Source organism: Equus caballus, chromosome 2, assembly GCF_041296265.1.
Source record: "Equus caballus isolate H_3958 breed thoroughbred chromosome 2, TB-T2T, whole genome shotgun sequence".
In the NCBI taxonomy this organism is placed as follows: Eukaryota; Metazoa; Chordata; class Mammalia; order Perissodactyla; family Equidae; genus Equus; species Equus caballus.
The window spans coordinates 40,736,204-40,756,552 of NC_091685.1; the positions used below are offsets into that span (position 1 = coordinate 40,736,204).

The 20,349-nt window shown below is 54.2% G+C and overlaps 1 protein-coding gene across 6 annotated transcripts in view; it reads left to right on the forward strand.

Annotated features, from left to right (window-relative positions):
• The window catches only part of CASZ1 (castor zinc finger 1), a 150,220-nt gene that overhangs the window by 63,417 nt on the left and 66,454 nt on the right, over window positions 1-20,349 (forward strand). For all 6 annotated transcript variants that reach the window (XM_070253638.1, XM_070253616.1, XM_070253615.1 and 3 more), the window contains one exon: window positions 18,302-18,353. The gene's annotated coding sequence lies outside the window, so the exon portion shown is untranslated. The remainder of the gene's footprint in view (window positions 1-18,301; window positions 18,354-20,349) is intronic.

Here is a 20,349-nt window from a genome sequence, read left to right on the forward strand (position 1 = left end):
GCTGTCTTACAGGCCCCCCGCCATCCCCTTCCCACCCCATTGTCACTCACTCATCCAGGATTTCCCGGGCACCACCCCTCTGGGGTTTCCTGGCAGAAAGAGCTCCCCAGAACCCTGCTTCTGCCTCCTACCAAGGGCCTGGCCTCCCCCAGGCCTGGAATCTGACTGGATATTGTAACATAGTAGCTGAATGAACTCCAGTTTCAAAGGTTAATATCAAAATCTGGAGTGGATTACCTAAAAATTACTTACAACACCATTAAAATTCTGAACTCTTTTTGTTGTGGCTGTAAATTAATTTAAAATGTCAGGTTTTTTGAGAAATCCAATAAGAAATTGAGCCAACAGAGCAATCTGCAAACTGTCTGGCAAAGAGGAAAGTGTGTCTCTTCAATCGACAAGGAAAAATATGGAGCTTAACTGGAACCATATGGCTTAGTACTTGAGAGAAATCTGCTGAAGAGGGAGGGCAGGAGGGGGGAGAAGGGAGGTGGGAGCTCAGCTGACAGCCACACACATGCAGCGTGAGGCCAGAGGGGAGCTGGGCCAGCACGGCGGCCTTGGCGCGGCCGAGGGGCCTGGCAGGCGCCTGGCACACAGCCTACTTGGCTGCCCCCTGTCCACGGTCACCAGGCTGCCCCGGGCGGCGACTTGGTCAGTCCGCAGTCTTAACACATTCTCGCTGTGTCCATCCAGGGCTCCCTGGCCAGCATGGGAATCCTACCCCCACCCCTAGGGGAGCCCAAGCCCCCCTCCTGCCAGGGGAGCACTGGCATCCAGTGTCCCCACCTGGGACAGCCATCTGTGTGTCTGGGAGGGCCGCCTTCCCTCAGCCCTCTGTGGGCTTCCTCCCGGCCAACATGTGGTCCCCATTACTCCTGAATTCCCCCAGATTTATAACACATTAAGTAATTTGTAGGTTATTTCAACTTCAATCTGCTAAAGTTGAGAAAATCAAAATTAAATTCAAACCACAAGGGAACTTCAAAGAAAGAGGAAGAAGAGGAAACGTAAGTGTGTTCTCGCCCTTGGGTCCCGTATGTCCCCCTTATGTCATCCTCTGGGCCCCCAATGCCTGTCTTCCTCTGTGCCTCCCCTTTCCTGGCTTGCCTCCTCTCTCCTGACCAGAGTCCCCCCACCTCTGGATAGGACAGTGCCCCCATTGCCCCTCTGAGTGGGGATGCAGAAGTCCAGGGGCAGCCTGGGCCCTTGTGCCAGCAGTAGTGTGGGTTGGGGGAGAAGCCCTCTTAACTCGCAAGGCTCCCTGGCTCCCGCTGCGAGAGCCCCACCCCTGCTGCTTGGGTTATTTGGAGCACCAAAGCTTTTCCAACCCATTCTGGGGGAATCTCCACCAGCGCTGTTCCAGCTCCCGGTGTGCCTGGGACAGCTGACAGCTGGTAGGTACCACCTGGCCCCCTCGGTTTAATAGCTCAGGTTACCTTATTTTGCTTTCTACCCTTTAAAACAGCCTTGTAAATAAGCAAACACTCGGTGCCAAGCACCTTCGGCACTTCGCCAGACTGGTAAATATTTTAGTAGTGACTTGGTAACAGTTGTGTTCACTTTGATTTCCTCAGAAAGGTTCTTGGTGCTGGGGAGGGGGCTGTGGCTCTGAGAAATGATTTGCTGGTTATTTATAGTCTGGCTCTGACCACGTGGCCTTTGCACTGACCCTGTGGAGTGTATGCTGGGGTATTTTTAAAGCTGGCGTGGCGTTAACTTTACACCCCTTTCAGCAAAGATGGGGGGACTCTTCCACCTCCCTCACAGTGCCAATTGCTGAAAGAGCTCTGAGGTCCTGGATTTGGGAAACAGATTCTAGACTTGTCCCAACCAAGAACCTGAATGATCTGGGAGACTTGGACAGATGCTAGGTTTGGGTGTGAATTTGGGGTTGACCCATGCTGATGTGGTTTTGGACTTGGGAGGAACCTCAAGGTGCAGCGGAAGGGGGGCTTCCGGTTTGGGGTGCATGAAGCTAAGGCAGTACTGAATTGGGATGGCCACCTGAGGTGACCAGAGTAAAGCTGACGGTGAGAGCAGAAGGTTGCAGGAGGGAACAGTTAGAAATTGTCTAGGCATCTGGTTCTGGAAGACTCGTACCATGGGGAAAAGAAAGTGGGAGACAAAGGCCAAGGAAAACTGACGGAGGGAGGGAGAGAGCTTCCAGTTTGATGCCCTGGGGTCCAGGCCTTCCCTTTAAGCCATGACTAGGGCACCTGCAAAGCTCAGGGCCTCTCTGCCTGGTGCCAGGAAGCTGGTCTGGCCCCACCCCACCTTGCTCATCACACCTCCCATACTCCAGGCTGCCATGTCTGGCAGGGCATGTGCTGCTCCCAGGCTGGGCACCCGGAGGAGGGGGAGGCAGTAGGGTCGGGGGCTGGCCTCAGGCTGTAATAGACTGCTCAGAGCCACAGCCACTTACTCCTTTGTTTTATGGGAGGTTTTAATGTACAGATGGGTTGGTTTTAAAGAGGCTTGAAATCATGGCACAGTGAGACCATATCGATGTTCCCTGAACCCCAGTGCTCCATAGGCTGTGCCTGTGGGCGCCACAGGGTGCACAAGCTAAGTAGGAGCAAGGCCTGTCCCCTCTTACTCGGCTAATGGTAGCGATCGGGACCTGGGACGCTTCTGGGCTGGGTAAGACAGGCTCAGTGTTCAATGAGGGCCCTTCCTCTAGTCCCACACTGGAGGGTGGGGCCTTCACACCTCAGGCTTACAGCCGGAGCACTGTTCAGCTGACCAGCCAACCTGTTGCCACTCCCCAGCCGCCTGCCTGTCCCCCTTTGGCTCCTGGCGCCATGATGCGCGCCTCCCGTCTGCACCCACGCACACCCCATTGGTGCTCAGCCACCGTGGGCGCGAGTCAGGTGAGCGGCAGACAGAGTGGCAGACCAGCTCACCTCCTTCCCGGCGGGACAGGTGCCAGGGCTGCGCTCTTCCCGGAAGGCTTCCAAGCTCCCCCGCATGGCATCCTGTTGAGCCTGTTCCCGGGGTGCGGGGGCAGGCCTTTTGGGGGGAGAGTGTCTGCCCCATGCTGCCCTGGCGCCAGCTCTTCCTGGAGGCCATGGCAGAGTTGCCAGAGGGAGGGCCGGGGCATGAGACAGAGACATCTGAGATAGGAGTCAACTGGGATGTGACCACTTTCCTGCCACCACTGTGGCCCTGCTGAGGACAGCTGTGGAGCACTGGGCTGACCTACACTGGTGCCCACTAGATGGCTGATCCTTCGCTGACCCTCGGTGGGACATTTCCTGAAAGAGGCAGAGTCCCTCACTATGCCCTCAGCTGGCCTCAGCACCCACAGAGGGGCTCAGGGACCCTCATGGCTCCTCGGCATTGCCCACACTGGCTCCCCAGTCCCCAGTTTTCAATGTCTTTGGAAACTCAGCGGAGATCTAGGGAGGAGACAGGGAGGTGGAAGAGGGCCTCTTTGAGCGCCCAGAACATTTGTGCTCGAATGGGAAGAGATCAACCTTCCAAGCTACTGGGCCCCAAGTCTTTGCCCTCGAGTCTCCCCTATCTGCTGGCCCTGTGAGGGAAAGAAGGTGCTCTAGCAAATCCTTTTCCATCCCTTGGCCTTGAGTTTGGAACCACGTGGTGCCCAGAACCCTCTGTCCTTCACCTAATATCTTGAGCAAAACATGTCTTTTCCAGCTCCCCTTGGCTTTCGGGAATGAGGATGCCTGTCAACACTCAGTCCCCTCCCTGCTTTCCCTAAAGGAAGCCCCGTAGTCCTGCTGAGGGGTCTGAGCCACTCAGAGGAGACGAGGCTATGACAGCCGACCCACCCACTTCAGCGCGGTCATGGAGGGTGGGGGCTAATGTGCAGGTGTCTGCCCAGCTGCAGTGGGTGCCCATTTGTCTTCAAAGATTTCCGTAGACTCCCTGTGTTATCTTAAGGAGAGGATGCCATGCTGTGCCTCAGTTTCTCTAGGTGGCTTCTCTTACCATGTGCTGGGAGGACCTCGAGGTGAAAGAGACAACGGGAGAAGCAGGGGAAGAGACAACGGAGGGTGGTAACTGAGAGGACCCAAAGAGACTCCCTCTCTTTCCTCTGAATCCAGGCAGCCTCTCCTTCCTAGTACGTAGAGGCAGGTGGCAAAAAAGCAGTTTGCATGGAGAGAGGCAGGAAAGGTGTGCTTCCTGAGGCCTCCTGCAGCCTGTCAGATCCAGTGGAGATCCAGCCTCCCTCTCGTGGTCTGCCGGTCTGCAGGTCAGCACTGAAGTGGCGAAGTGCAATGTAGGAAGGGAGATGGACTGGCAAAGTTCTGTAGAAGGTCGGTGACTGACCCTGTGGGACCAGACCCAGTGAGAACCTCCACCCTCATTGGCCACACACAGCTCTGTGGGAGGGGCCACGCCGACAGGTAGTCGGTCGCCCTGTTTCTCCTTGATGCCTGCGTGGATGAGTCCTGGTTTCGAGCTCCCTGAGAGCTGGGAATGGAGGAGATCCTATGAAAATGATGATATGTGACAATCAGTCACAGCAATTAGTGTTTTGGTTAACAGGCCTTTTTTGTTTTCTCTCACCCAGACAGAATGTCACAAATAAATCCTCTCCTGCATTTGCATATTAATTGGATCGGAGACGTCAAGCATCTTTCATTAAAGAAAATGATCTGCATATTTGGAGACATAAAATAGTTATTTTGATGGGTTTTTTTCCTAAGATCAGGGGTGGGGGAGGTAGGTGATGGGAGCAGTGGAAATTGAGGTAGAGTGAAGGCAGAGCCAGCCAGCCCTTCCGCCTGGAGTTAACCCTGTGCAGTCTGGAGTTGATGGGCCACGCTTGGGCAGAAGATCATTAACACATAAATAAATCCAGGAGCTGAGGGGCCCCCAGACATCGAGTGGTTGCCCAAGGCCCAGGAGCCCAGCGTGGCCCCTGTGCAAAAGGGATCCCCACCAGAGTTGTGGGTGAGGAGGCAGAGGGCAGGCTGACTGCTGTCCTGCTGGGCACATTTTCCCAGGGCAGTGGGCAGTGGGCAAGGGGAGTGGTTCAGTGCCCACCTGTGTCTTGGAGCTCTTGGCTTGCTTTGCCCAGCTCTCTCTCCTCCCTCTTTCACCTTGACCCCTGGGTCAGCCCACTCCTTCAGTCTCCTCTCTTCTTTTCCCCTTAGCTTACTCATCTGTGCCCACTTTCTGCAAACTCTCTGACCTTGGGCTTCCCTGTGCCCTTCTCATTCTTTGCCAGCCACCCTCCCTCTCCCCAGATGGAAAGTTTTCTGGGGGCAGCAGAAGCAAAGCCTGGAGTCATTATCACACACACTTGAAATAACCCAGAAAGCTGCTGGGCCCATATTAGGGCATGAGTCCCTGTGGAAAGCTGAGTGAATGTACAGTTTTTGATAGGCAAATGGGACTGCCACAAGTCATCCTGGTTCCCGTCCTGCCTTAAACTCTAGGTCCTTGTCAGCTGCTTTAGCCAGTGTGCTGGACAGGCAGCAGGGACGCCCTCTTCTAGACATTTCTGAGCTCCCCTGGGCTCTATGGGGAGCACAGCAAGGAGGCTGGTTAGCAGCATCCAACTTGGTCCCCAGTCTCTCTGCTGTCACCAGCCCCAAAGGCACAATCCCTCGTGCCTTTGGTTAGAGAGGTGTTTAGCTGATGCTGCTAATGCTGCTGATGCTGATGACAATGACTGCCACCACTTTTTGCACATAAAAAATGTGTAGACACTTTGCTAAGAGCTTTGCACTCCTTGTCTCCCCGAATCCTCACCACAACCCTCTGCGATAGGCACTATCATCGCACACATTTATAGGTAAGGGAACTAAACCTCAGAGAGGGCAGATAACGTGCCCATTGGTGCCTATCAGGCTTCAGAACTTGCAGCCAGAGCTGATTCTTCATGCCAGGCTGCAGGGCCTCTGGGCACTGAGAGCTGACTCCACTGGGTTCTGCTGGCCCTTGAATCCTCCAGGTACCTGTTCCAGGCCTGCCAGAATCACCTGTGCTCTTTGTGTGCAGTTTTGCTTAGGATTTTGAAGTACCGGCTCCTCCATTCTCATACCCCCCTATTCTTGCCTTGTAGTGCCACAGGCTCGTGGACTCAGGGATGGGGCCGTCCTTGAGGCTGTGGCCCAGCTGCCTGGTTAAGCTGTGAATCTGCTCAGCAGTACCCGCCCTGCCCTGTGCCCTTCAGGTGGGCCAGCCTCTCCTTGTGCCTTGGGCTGGGCCTGGGCATCCCATGGAAACCTGTTGGTTTGGTGCTGCCTGCCCCACAGTGCTGCCTCCCGAGGATCGCTTCTCTCGAGCACTCAGATTCTAAATGCTTGATGTGTGCAGCCTTGGGCCGTCGCCTTGAACTTCAGGGTCTTTTCTGTCCTGCCACCTTCTTCCAGTAGCCATGGTGCTTGGGCAGGAACGTTGCTCCAGGGTCTAAGGGGAAGGCAGTGAAGTATGGTCAAGAGAACAAGGGCTTTTCATTCAGAGTGAATCAGTTTGGATTCTGGCCTGGCTGTTTTTATGAGCTGTGCACCTTGGGCAGATCACCTTCCTTCTATGAACCTTAGTTTATTCCCTTGGAAAAAGCGGGCAGTAATTCCTCCTGTGGGCAGAGTCTGAGGAGTAATTTGGCTCATATATGTTGACTGCCTAGTCACAGGCCTGGGACAGAGGAGGCCCCTGCAAATGCCAGCTGAGGGGGTGTGTGCTTGGGTCTGCGGCCTACTCCCCAGTGGGTCAGGACTCTGGAAGGGTCTTCCGGGCTGGGGAATGGAGGTGATTGTTTCCTAGAGCACCCGGCAGCTTTGCCCTGGCTCGTCCCTCTCCCACTCCCTGGCCCTCAGCGACTTCGGCTGCTTGTGCTTCTGGCAGGGCAGGTGGGGGCCTAGTGGTCCTTAAATTTGGGGTTCTGGGAGAACCTCCTTGGGGAGCACATGGACAGGCCGAGTGTTTTATGGAGTCTGGGGGAGTCCTGCGGCAGCTGTATCTGTTAAATGCCAAGAAGCCAAGTTGGTTTAATATGATTGTAGCTGCTGCTTTGATAAATCAAAATAATTAAAAATAATAAATTTGATTCTTCAACCAACAGGCTGTGTGTGGGTGCAGGGCCTGGGCTGCCGAGCTAGGGCTGGGGAGGTGGGAGCGGGCACTGGGACACAGGAAGGCCTGTCTTTGTAGGATCATAAATGGGGAGGTGGATGCAAGCTCAGCCTACAGGTAAACTCTGCAAATCCATCAGGAGAAGAATGTCGTTCTCTCAGCAAAGCTGTTGGCCAGCCTGGGCTGGAGCCCCAGCTGGGCCTGCCACTGGCTCTGTGGCCTCGGGCCAACCTCGGTTTCCTCATCTGTCAAATGGGGTGGTAGTTCTGCCCACCTCATAGGGCTGTGTGAGGAGTCAGGGCTTTGCTGAACCCGTGGTCAAGCCTGATGTGAACAGTGGTCAGCCCCATGTCGAGCGGGCCCTTGTGGCCCCTTCAGCCCTGTCCTTGTACCCCCTTTTGGAACTGCTGAGGCTGAGGCGACCGAATGTGTTCACAGCAACTGAGCACCGTTGCAGGCCCAGCAGCTTACCATGGACTCTTCCTCCAGCTGCCAGCTGCCGTCTCAACACAGGGTTGTTCTGTTTATGAGGACATCCCCTGTTGCAGGACGTGTCTATTGATAGCTCCCTTCTGGTTCCAGAGTTGGGGCAGGAAGCACATGCCAGTCCCTGTGGACCTGAGTCCCTGGTCAGGGTTCCAGCAGCTCTGACATGGGTGGGTGGGAGTTGGCGAGGGCAGCTGGCCCCTCGGTTTCCACCCTCTCCCCCGCCCGCCTCCACATCCTCAGGAGCCGTATTTGGTGTCTGATCCAGAAGAGCCTGAGCAGCTGGAAATCTGAACTGAGTGGAGGGGGCAGGGGCTGGTGGGGAGGGAGGGAGGGACAGGGTGTCTGTCTCTTTAAATGCACTTTGTGTCAGTGTGATAAGGAATTTGATGGCTTTATCAGAAATACCAAAGCTTTATTTAGCAGGGTGAGGCTCACACCACTCAGCTCCACACAATCTGCTGATAAATTGCAAAAAAGAAAAAACCCAACATCTCACCAACACCCAGCACAGCAAGGGAGGAAAGGCGAGGCAGGCGGAAGGGCAGAGAAGCGAAGCTGGAAGTTTTGGGGGATGATGGAGTTGAAGGGGGTGGGAATCGGGGGTGGGTACGGTGGGAACTGCAGGGGCTTTGTCGAAAGTGCTAACAGGCAGACATTCTTCCATTCTCCATTGGCGGCCATTGTAGATTTTTCTGTTTTAGGTTAAAAAATACTACAATTATTTTCATTCTTCCAGAGAAAGAGCTGGTTATAGAGACGTGTCGTCCTCCTCGGCTGCTCTTATCTCCTTCCTGTCCCCCCCACCAGCCCAGCCCACCCATGTTTTGAGGTGAATCCTCCAGGCCACCCCGGTTGGCTGTGCTGGTGAAGGCAGAGCCAGCGTGGGATGAGGGAGATGTCTGGAAGAATGCAGGAGAGGCTGTCAGGGAGTGGGGAATTGCCCAGTGATGCAACTCTGAGAAAGGGGCTCCCTACACTATTTAATGTGGCCAAGGAAGCTGGGGAGGGGAGAGCTCGAGACAGCCTGTGCAGGACAGGAGTTCATGCCCAGGTTGAGGTCTCTGTCCAGATCACAGGGGCGAAGCTGGAGGGGCTGTGGCATGGCCTTGCCTACCTGCAACATTCCAGGACTTTCCATGCTATCTGCCAGTTGGGTGGCTCTTAGGGAGCCCCTCATCCTGGCTACTCTAGATTTCTTGTGCCTTCTGGAGCCTCAGCCAAATGGCAGACGACATTTCCATTTCTGTTTCTTCTTCCTTGAGCCTTCTCCTTATACCCCGTGTGTGTCTTCCTGCCCCTGTGTTCTCTTGAGGAGGCCTTCCCCCAATCTGGCTTTCTGGTCAGTACACAGGCTCGAGCCCAGCAGCAGTTGGTATTCTTCCTGACTGTCTACACTCCTCTCCTTGCCCTCTGCTCCCTGTGAATCTTCTGAGGTGAGCAAACCAGATTTAAGCCCATGGTCCCCAACCAGACCCTTTCCTATGTGCTATAAAGATTTTGCCCTTCCAACCAGGTTATGCATCTGACTTCCTCTGGAAACTGAGGCAGGTCCCAGCGCTCCGGATCCATGTGAGAGACACGTAGAAAGGGGGTGAGTTGGGTGCTGTGGGCGGTGGAGAAGGAGGCACCTCTGCTTAAGGACAGTCCTGGAGGGCTGTCCTCTGTCTGGCTGCACAGGGTACTTCTCCTGGCCCAGCTGTCCAGTTCCCAGGCTCCTCACTCCTTTCTACTGGCTCCACAGTCTGGCAGAGTCAAGGGCTTGGGGTCCTTACTGTGGGCCCTGCCCATCCCAGGTTTAGGACTGCTTCTGCTGTCCTCTATCCATTGTTCCTCTTGGTGCCTTGCAGGTTGTTGAGGAGGGGAGGTCTCTGCCCACATGGGTGTCCCCAAACGTGGCTGAGGGGCCAAAGCTTTCCAGGGCCCAAGAGCTGCCCCTCAAACAGAATGGAGGCTGGGCGAGGCCAAAGGATGCTTCAGGGGCAGTTATAGGGAACCCAAAGTCAGACTGACGAAAGGCAAGGGTAAGCAGAGTTTGAGAACAACTCTGCACTGAGCACCCTCACCCTGGAGCCGAGGAGAGCTGAGCCTGTGCGCTCTGGAGAAGCAGTGAACCGGAGGGAGCCCCGGCCAAGGCGGGGCCAGCAGGCCTAGTGCCAGAGGCAGGTCAGTCTCAGAGGAATTCCTCAGCTTTAGATAGTGGAGCAGCAGGATTAGCCCAGCTGCTTGGAGAAGGGAAACGCTGGGTGGAGAAACAGGGGAGCTTGGAGGAGAGGGTGGGGGCTGAGCTGACCAGGGAAGGGCAGAGGGTGGAGGAAGCTGCAGAAGGGCCGCAGCCAGCAGACAGACAGCAGGAGTAAATGGAAGTGACAGGGTCAGGCCAGACCTTTGTCCTGCAGCCTGATTAGAGAGTCTGCCCCGGATTTCTGAAACTTTGGGATGTTGTCGGACAAACTGGAGCTTAATTCTGTCAGAGCGCTGGGGAGATTAGAATTGACATCCTGGGAGCACATTCCTGGCTGGGCAGAAATCCAGCCCCCGCTGGGAAAAACCTGTGAAAGCATGGCCAGCCCAGTGGTGGTGGCGGGGGGTGCCCCTCAGCTCCAGTGGCCACTTCAGCCTTGTGGGTTGGAGCTAGGAGCCTTTGGAAGGCTGGGCTCTGTTGCTGGAAGGCTCAGGCCTAGTGGAAAGAATGGAGACACAGCAGAGCCACTTCTGAGTCTAACTCCTGGTTCCGTGCCTTTTCCTAACTGTGCTGCTATGGGAAGACAGCTTAAGTTTGTTGAGCCTCAGTTTTCACATCTATAAAAGGGGACGAGTCTGCCTTCTGGACCCACTGAATTTTCCTTTCCTCTGAAGTGGGAGGCATAACTTTGGGAAGCCGAGAGAAACGGGTCAGATTTTTCTTCATGCTCAGCCACAGCAGAGTTGGGCCTGTTGGAGGACCCTGAAGGTTTCCCTTGCTGAGCTCCCCAGCATTGGGTGGACTCAGGGAGTGCAGTGTGCATGGCAAACCTAGAGCCCTTGGCTGCAGCGCAATCCAAGTGCCAACCCTACAGGATGCTCCAGCTCAGGCATGTGGAAGGTTCCTGCCCCTGCGCCAAGTGAGTCCTTTCCAGCAGTCAGCCCCCATCAGCTGTGAGAAGCCTGCAGTAAATCTTAGAGATGGCCACATCCCTCTCTAAGAGCTCCTGGGAATCCCCGTGCTCAAACTTAGTGAGCCTGGGGAAGCAATGTGGGTCTACCCTCTGGGAGCTTCCAGTTCAGACCAAGAGATGGGGTTGAAGGACTAGTGAGAGCCAAGTACCATATCCCCAAACAAGGCTGTTTCTGGAAGAAACAGAGGACCCCCTCCCCACTTCTCTTCTGATTCTAATGACTTTTAAATATTGGTAAATATTTTGGCTAATGCAGGCTCTCATGGCAGAGAGCAAAGCTATCTGCAGTTCAGGACCTACAAATTATTTATTAAAGATCTGAGATGCGGTGCAATTATGTGGAAAGAACCCAAAAAATTAAATAAATAAGTAACAAAATAAATAAATAACAGCCACACTGGCCTCTTGAAGGCTGGGGAGCTGCATACATGATTGCCGTCTTGATGAAATCCCCCCGGATGTAATGAGCTGATTTTCTGCTGTTAATATTGCATCTGCTGATGAAGGATTCGTTAGGATAATGGAACGAAGCTAAAATATAAATGACTCCCTGTCAAGAAGCAGCTTTTGTTTGTTGATCTCCTGACAGTTCCCGGGCCAAGGCAGGGGTTTATGTGTGTACACGCATTCAGGAGCAGGCAGGCAGCAGGGGTGGGAGGGAGTGGTGAGGGCTTGGGGGGCCCGCCCCCAGGGCCTGGCTTTCTGGTTGTCCTAGGCTTTCCCTGCAAAGCGGAACTAACTACCCAACCATGAGGAGCCCGAGAGTCCTGGGGGTGGGGAGTCATTGACTCCAACCCTCCTTCCCCATCCGGAGGGCAGCTTGTTGCACCAAGATGCTGGGCAGCAGCAAAAGTTATCTGGGGAGCCTGGCAGGGAGATGGATGGGCTGAGCTGTGTGTGTTGGGATCCACATGTGAGAGGAGACGTGCTGTGTGTGTGCAAGAGAACAGTACATTGGGGATACGGAATCATAGGCACTTGAGTGACATATCCTAAGAGGAGGCCCATGACTGGAGCCATCCTAGGCTTTTCCTCTTGTCTTTTCCCTCAGTGGTCACAAAGCACATCTTGTGGAGGCCAGGAATACCTCTGGCAGTAGTGCTGCTCTTGAGGACTAGAGGGAGAGGGAACCCATCTGAAGTTGTGATGGTTCACCTTCCCACCTCCTTGCTTGGCTTTTCTAACACTCATGCTGAGTTGCCACTTGAGGACGTGTTTCTTCTCTCCCCAGTTGCTGCTGCTGCTGCTACTTAAGCTATATAATTTTACTTTGTTGTGGTAAAATGCATATAACATAAAATTTACCATTGTAACCATTTTAAACTGTACAATTCAGTGGCATTAAGTACATTCACAATGTTGTGCGACCATCACCAATATCTAATTCCAGCACTTTTTCATCTCCCCAAACAGAAACTTTTAGACGTTGCTCTCCATTCCCCTCTTCCCTCAGCCCTTGACAACCACTAATCTGCTTTCTGTCTCTATGGATTTGCCTATTCTGGGTATTTATATGATTCCATATAAATGGAATCATACAACATGAGGTCTTCTGTGTCTGACTTCTTCCACTTAGCATAGTGGTTTCGAGGTTCATCCATGTTGTAGCATGTTTGAGAACTTCACTCCTTCTTCTGGCTGAATAATATTCCATTGTATGGAAATGCCACATTTTGTTTACCCAGTCTTCTGTTGGTGGACATTTGGGTTGTGTCCACTTTTTGGCTATTGTGAATAGAGCTGCTGTGAACATCTGTGTACAAGTTTTTGTTTGAGTCTTGTTTTCTTTTCTTTTGGACATACACCTAGGAGTGGAATTGCTGTATCTTTCCCTGGCTTCTTTAAGGCAGGGGCCCTGAAAGCCAATAAGAGGTGATGTTTAGTGAGCACTTCCTATGTGCCAGACCATAGTGCTATGCATTATTTTGATGGATCTTTACAATAGCCATGAGAATGGAAGCTCTGAGGGCTATCTTTGGTTTACCGCTGTTCTCCAGGTCTAGGACAGTATCCAGCACATAGTTGGTGCTCAAAAATATGTACCATATAAACTACCTTTAACATAGGGACTCTTATCCCCCCACTTTTCAGTTGAAGAAGCTGAGGCCTAGAGAGAATAAACAGCCTGCCCCACCAGACCATGTGGCAGCAAGTGACAGAGACAGGATTTGAACCCCAGTCTCACTGCCCCTTCTCCTGCATGCTGTACGTTTTATCTTCCCTGTGCCCAGCACAGTGTCATGCATGCAGTACGTGCTCAAAGAATTCCTGATGATCACTGTGGAGCAGGGATGGGGACAAATCTAGGTTTGATGTACCTGGTGGAGGAGCTGGGCAAGGCCTGGAGCAGGTGTTGTCATTCTGTGCATCTGTCTGGCAGAATGTGCCTGTCTGTTCCAGGAGGCACTGCCTCCCCACATCGAGGCCTGAGCTGGCAAAGACTGGGTTGGATGTTGCCGAGCACCCCACCCAGCACCCTGGAGAAACCTTCTTGCCAGCTCCTTTGCCAGAACCCCTCCTCACCTTGACCTTCGAAGCCCTTGGACAGGGGAAGAGCAAACCCAGCCACTGACCAGGACCTCTCTTCCTAGGAAAAGGACTGTCCCACCAGGAAGATCTGAGGCACCTCCTCCTTCAGTGGTCAGGCGGAGCCTCTGGGAAATGGAGGAGTTTCTTCCTCCCATAGGGTCTTAGGAAGGGCCGGGAGCCTGGCTCTTCTCCTAGGGCCCTGAAAGAGTAAGGCAGGGCCTCCTATCATAATCCAAGCCCCTAGCCAGGCCTATCTCACTTTCTGAGATGGGAAAAGAGAAAGGACAAGCCAGCCATGGGGACCATACAAGGCAGCATCTGGCAAAGGAACTAAGGGCCTGTGTGGGGAAGGTCTGAGATGGAGAGGGCCCGAGGCTGATGTTGAACCAGCAAAGGCTTCGCCAGCTGCAGGACGGGAAAGGTCAGCTAGGTACTTTCCTGCTTTTTAATTTATTTATTTATTAAAAAACATTTCTGAGCCACGACTTGAGAGAGCAAGGTGGGGGAACCCCTTTCCTGCCCCCAACTACTAGACTCTCCCTCTTGACCCTCTACAAATTTTTTGGGATTCTGGCCAAATTCCAGCCAGGACTGTGTTTGGAAACCCCCAGAGCCAATCCAGAGGCCTGCTCTGACTCCTGGTGCTAGGCGGCCACCCCCACCTGCCCCGCCTGCCTCGGGGTGCCAGGCTCCTTTCCCTAGGTGGAGACAGGCAAGCCCCTCTTGTTGCTGCCTCATCTAGATCTGGCACCTGCTGGATTGCGGGGCCCTTGGCTCCTCATTGTCCTGCTAAGCACTGTGTAAAACTTTCGGGTTTCCTTTGACCTTTCCGTTTTGCCTAGTTATGCTGCGGCTGTCCCACTGACACGCATCCCTTGGCGTCATTGCCGGGGTAACTGCTGGCCCCTGCCTGTGGCCTTTATATCCCAGCCCCGCTCCCCTAGTAGATTTCTATTCTCTCTTTCTTTTCCCTTCTATTTCTCCCTCCCTCTCTCTCCCTCTCTCTCTCTCTCTCTTTTTCCCCTCCTCTTTTAACATGGTTTTCCTAAAAAGTTTTTTAATCAATCAAATTTGAGGCAGAAAATAGGTTTTGTCACGCCTGGTCCCGGGGTGGTGTGGCTCTCACTCAGGCTCCTGACAGCTCCTCAATGCAGGAAGGAGGCCAAACAGAATATTTCTGGGGGAAAGTGCCCGTTTCCATGACACTCCCCCTTGTTGTCTGTGCTGCCCCCCTCCTCAAGCTGCCGGGCTGACATGGCCTCAGCCCCTGTGAAAGGGCCCTGGGCCGGCCCGGGAGAGGGTGTGTGTGAGGATGGGGGAAGGGGGCAGGAGACAGCATTAGGGGGTAGATGGGCAGCCGACAGCTGCCCTGAGTCTCCATGGCCTGAGAGGGTTGGGGAGCAGGTAGGGACGTCAGGGATGAGGAGCCTGGCTTGGTGCTGCATAATCAGCTGAGCCTCATAAATATGGAGCCAGGGAACAGTGGGTGAGACGCTTCGAAGCCAAGTCCTGGATAGTCGGTGGCTCCAGCCAGAGAGACTGCAGATGGATGAGGCCTCTTCAGGTCCTGGTATGCGGGTCCCAGTAGCTATTTCAGCCTTCCCTCTCCCCCTTCCCTCCCCTCTTGGCCTTTTCCTCCACCCACTTGCCCATGGCGGGCCCCCTGTCTACCACCTTTGGCTTCCTTCCTGCCCTCCCTCCACTCCAGCACTTCCTGTGTCCACAGGAGCTTCTGGTCCCTCCCAGCTCCCCCAACCCCCACTTAGAGGTCCCTGCAGCTCCTCTGGGTCTGCCTTCTGTATCCCACTTTCCTTCTTCCTTCTTCCATCTCTGTCTTCTACTCTCTCTTCTCTCTTCTACTCTTCGCGTTCTCTTTTATAATTAATGATTAGTTTTAATTGGTTTGCTTAGGCAGCCTGACAGCAAATTAACAGAAGCCAGCCCAGGGCTACCAGGCTCGGGTGAGAGACCACCGTGCTTCAGAACTGGCCAGGGGAAGGCAGGGCAAGGCTGACTGACCCACAGACTCGCTGCCCTGGCCTGTGGGCTGCCTGGGCGGGCTCTCAGAGGGAGGGTCAGGCCAGGTGCAGTGGCCAGTGGGAAGAAGGCAATGGGATCTTTGCACACAATCGGGTTCTTGTTTGTCACTTTCTCTGTATATTTTTGTTCTTATTCGCCTCCTCACATCCCCTTCCATGTTCTCAGTCATACAATACATTGTCCACATCTTAGAGATTAGAGTCAGGTATAAAGAGGGCAAGGGCTCTGCCTTTAGACAGGGCAAGACTTGATTTCAATTCCACCTATCCTCACTTGTGCCATGAGCCCATGGGGTTAGCAGCTTGACACCTCTGGGGCTGAGATGCTGCTTTTTCATGTGGACGGGAGAGAGCAGGTCACAAGTCTGTTGTTAGCTCAGCTGCCTGCCTATAGTTAGCCACCATGGCCCGGAAGCTCCAGGACCCGGTTCTGTTTCTCATTTGCCAGGTACCTCTGCACAGAACTCAACCTTTTGGTCCTCACTTTTCGGCTCAGAGTACTTAGGATAAAGAACATTGGATGGATGGATGGGTAGATGGATGGGCAGATGCGTAGATGGATGGGTATAGGATATATGGATGGGTGGGTGGGTAGACAGGTGGATGGACAGCTGGCAAAGAGTAGGTATGTTGACTATGATCCCTGAGCATGTCATTTTTTTTTTCTTTGGCCAGGAAGGATTGCACTTAACTTCAGCCTTCCTGGGTGTAGGGGTGCCTGCTCTCCTCTGTGTTTTCCCACTCTGTACCTCTCCCTTGGCCTTTCAGAATCCTTCCTTAACTGTAGCAGCTTTCTAATTCTCTACTGGGCCCTGGGTATGTGTCCAATCACTCACACAGGCCAGAGGCAGACATCAGGAACAGTGAGAGACAGAGAGAGACAGGAGAATATACCCAGGCAAGAAAAGAGACATGAAGTTGAACTTCTCAGTCCCCTACTGGGGTTCCAGAATGCACCCAGTGCCACAGATCCCACCCAGAGACAGCCTCCCTATTCCATCAGCCAGGCTACCTGCCCTGGGGGCAGATGAGGGACAGGACCCCAGTTCACGTCTTGGTCCCCGTGCGGTAAGCATCTCTCTCCCTCCCCATCGCTCCTCCACCCCTGACCAACTCCTGGAAAGTTTCCTCCCCGATTGTTCTGTGTGATCAGATCTGCAAGTTGCTCTCTAAGCTTCTTGTCACATTTTGACTTAATGAAGTGCAACTGCTGAGGGATTTGGGTTCAGCGCTCCGGTCTCCCGCACTCCCTTGTTGTCAGAAAACAGGGGTGGTTGGGGACGGCAACACTGCGCTGCAAGTCGTTATCATTCCGGTCAGTCTGTTTAACACAAAATTAAACAAAGAACTAATTAGTGCCTCATGAATTAATAAATGCACAGTTGCCAGGGAGGATGGGAGGGGAGAAAAAGGTGGTAGAAGGGAGATACTGGAGTTGTGGAGTTGGGGGGTTTTGGGGGTTCAAGGGAGGCTGGCCAGGGCGCCTTGAGAGATCTCAGGCAGGCGAGTGTGAGATGGATGGGACAGTGATGACGCCCCACTGGGTCCCTGGGCTAGCTGGGATGCGAGCTTTGACAGCCGAGTCCGCCCAGCGCCTCTCAGTGGAGGCTCGGGGTCTCTGTTCCTTGCCCCGTGGCCCAGCCCTGCTTAACCTCCACTTCATCCAGCTTTCCTCTCCGACTTCGACTTCGTCCCTTTTCACTCTTCTGACCTCTGCCCTCTTCCACCTCAGGAAGGCTCCCCCTTCCTCTCTACTGCCCCCTATCTCAGTCTGCCCAGCTCTCTGCAGACCACCAGCTTCTCACCATCTGGATGAGATGGGCATCAGAAGCCCATGGGGCAGCCCTCCCCAACTGCCCGATGCCCACCAGAGCGCTGTATCTGGCAGGGTGGGCTCTGCCCCCGTGGGCACCCTCCGCTCAGGCAGCCCAGCCAAGGCAGCGAAAGCTGGCAGAGGACCCAGCCCTTCTTAGGAGGACGTGTCAAGTACAATTAGCATTATCTGTCTAAATATGTCCTGGGAACAGGAGGGGGGGCGGCGCGGCGGGACTGGGTGGCATTCCGGGAGCCCTGTACAAGGTCACCTCACCTCTCACAATCCCCCCAATCTGATTTGGGGATTACACAGCCTAAGGAAATTGGTGTTATTCCTCTTGCATCATTGATAAGCCACAAATGAAGGAGAGGGGAGAAAAAAACGTAATAAACAGGAAACCTTCCTGAGGATGGGTAGAGTTCTGAGGCCTGGGGGGTGGGGGTGGGGTGGCAGGGCCTGGCTCAGGGGAGGGCAGCTGGGCTCAGGTTGGCAGGCAGAGGGCTCCTTGGGTTTTCTGTCCACATGAGGAGTCTGTCTCATTTGAACCTGGCCCCCCAAACTCATGCTCTGGGCAGGAGGACCTGAGCCTGGCAAATTGCACTAATAGCAATGTAAAGACCCTCTACATTGTTGGACCATTTTCCCTCTCCCTATGTGGGCCCCCAGCATGGGCTGTTATGACTCATCAGTAGGACCCCAGGGTGGTAGGTGTTGTTGGCAGTCTGTTCCTGGGAGTTGAGGCTTCTTGGTGCTGTGGCCCCTGGTCCACACTTGGCATCTGTCATTTTTATTTTCGGGGGCCAGGGGAAGAGAGTATAGGACTGGGTGTTCCTGTATTCTGTCATTGTCCCCAGGCTCTGCAGCTTGGCCACTGCAGCTCCCCAGGAGCATCCCCACCCACAAACTCTTATCTCTACCTCTGCGGAGGTGTGTGCAGTATGGTCTGACTTTTCTCTGGTTGTTTAGGGTGTCCTCAGGACCATATTTCCGCTGTGATCAGCCCCTTCTGCTTCCTGAATATTTTCAAATTCTGGTTGGCATATTCTTAAATGGGTCAAAATCAGTGCCCACTCAGTGTGTCTGTATCTTTCACTCCCTTGGCTGACCCTGGAGCATCAGCCCCTTGGCCCATAAGGCAGCAGGGAGTCCTTAGTCACACAGCAGGATGGAGGGCATCCTGCCTTGAAACACTAACATCGCTCCTCTCTCTCCCTCCCCAGGATGAAGTAACGCCTCTGCTGCAAGAGAGGAGCCTCTAGGACCCGCTACGAGGTAAGGCCTGAGCCCACTCCCTGATCCTGGTGTTCACGCCCCCACTGAGGACCAGTCGCCTGGTACAAATGTCACGCTGGACTGGGTCCAGTTGTGCTGAGCACCCAGGGAAGCTCAGGAAGATGGAGACGGGGAATTGGAGCCAAGCTGCCCATTTGAATCTGGCAGGAAAAGATGGCCCCAGTAGGAGTGTCTCAAATTGGCTCTTAGGCTGGAAATGGGCTGGGGACATGTGGATCACAGACTTTGGGCATGGAATGTGTTCAAGGCAGCGTAGGGCAAAGGGGCATCTGTGGTGTCAGGACTTGGCTGCCCAGTGGTACCATGCCCAGCCCTCAGCAGCGTCATCTGCCGGCTATGGCAGCTGATGCTGGCTCTACCTGGAAGCTCTGCTTATAGCTTGTGCTTGGGGAACCTTGTGGACTTGAAAGCCCTAGAACTCCAGCCCTGCCTCTCTCCGAGGAGGTTGCCAGCCCCCAGTGGTCTCCTCCTTCCTCCCTGAGAGGCTAGCAGGGAGGAGGCTTCTGGCCCTGAGGCTGCAGTCCTGCCTTTCCCCAGGCCCAGGGCTCCCCTAGCCTGGCCAGGCCTTCACAGGCTGTCTCAGTCCCCGGGTGGCTCAAGGAACCTGGGGCCACCGGGCCTCGGCCTCAGGCAGCGCCGTGTCAGAGGTGACCGGTGGAACGCCAGTGTTATGTAAATAGCGGGGCCTGCCCGGCGGGCTAGCTGGCTGGCTGTAGCCATCCATCATCCGTGCTCGGCGGGGCGGGGGACAGACACGGCACCGTGCGCCTGGCTCCAAACCTGTTTGTTTTCCCTTTGTCTCATGCATTTCGGGGGCCCGGCTGGGACCGGCTCCGGGTTTTGTCCTGCTGGCCCCCTCCCACAGGAGGATGGGGGAAGGGAGGAGATTCGTGAGACTCCCACCGCGGCATCCCTTTCGGACTTCAAAGGCTCCCCCAGCATTGTCTGTGCCGGCGGGCAGTGGCCCTGAAAACGTGATCAGAGGCGGCCGGTGTAGGGCAGACCCGGCCCGCGCCCTGCGCTCTCGCTGGGGCCCATAGATTCCTCCCTTTGCCGCCAACACCACCCTGGTTACAGCTCTGCTCCCCGGGCCTCTCTCCTCGCCTTTCTCTCCCCTAGTGCCCCTTCTGGCCAGCCTGGCCCCGCTGCCCCACTCCCATCCTCTCTTAGCCACAGCCTCACACCTCTCATGGCCTTGAGACTCCTAGAATGTTGAGAGCTGCATGTCTCCATCCCTCCATATCATCCATGAGAATCTGAAACATAGTGAAGGACTTCTTGGGTTGTTGGGAGCTGGGACGGACCAGTTCCTGGACATCTGTTTCCCATGCCAGCTCTTTTCTCTTTCCTTCTTTTTCTCCACCCTCTGCTGGTAATGAGAACATTTCTCCTGAGACCTCTGCCCAGCCCTTCCCTCCTCCTCTTGGCAAGGTCCAAATTGGATACCTCTGTCCCCAGGCAGTGGGAAGGAGTCTGGCATCCCGGATCCTGAAAGTCAGCCCTAGGTGCTTCCATTGTCTGGAGCCAGGCTTGGCAAAGTACAGCCCTCCAGCCAAATTTGGCCCACTGCTTGTGTTTGTAAATAAAGTTTTATTGGAACACAGCCACACCCACTCATTTGCATATTGGTTATGGCTGCTTTCCCTCTGCAATGGCAGAGTTGAGTAGTTACAACAAAGAATATTTGGCCCTCAAAGCCTAAAATATTTACTCTCTGGTCCTTTACAGGAAAGGCCTTTTAAAGGCACTTTAAAGTTTGCTGTCTCCTGCTCTGGAGGTTCTGGCTCCTGCCCTCTGCTTTTTTTTTCAAGCGGAAAATATATATAACATGAAATTTACCATTGTAACCATTGTGAAGTGTACAGTCCCCAGCATTAAGTACATTCACAAAGTACAACCATCCTCCTGCCCTGTGCTCTTGTCTTCCATGGGTTTGCTCTGAGGGACCCCGGACTGCTTGCAGTCCTATTTGGGG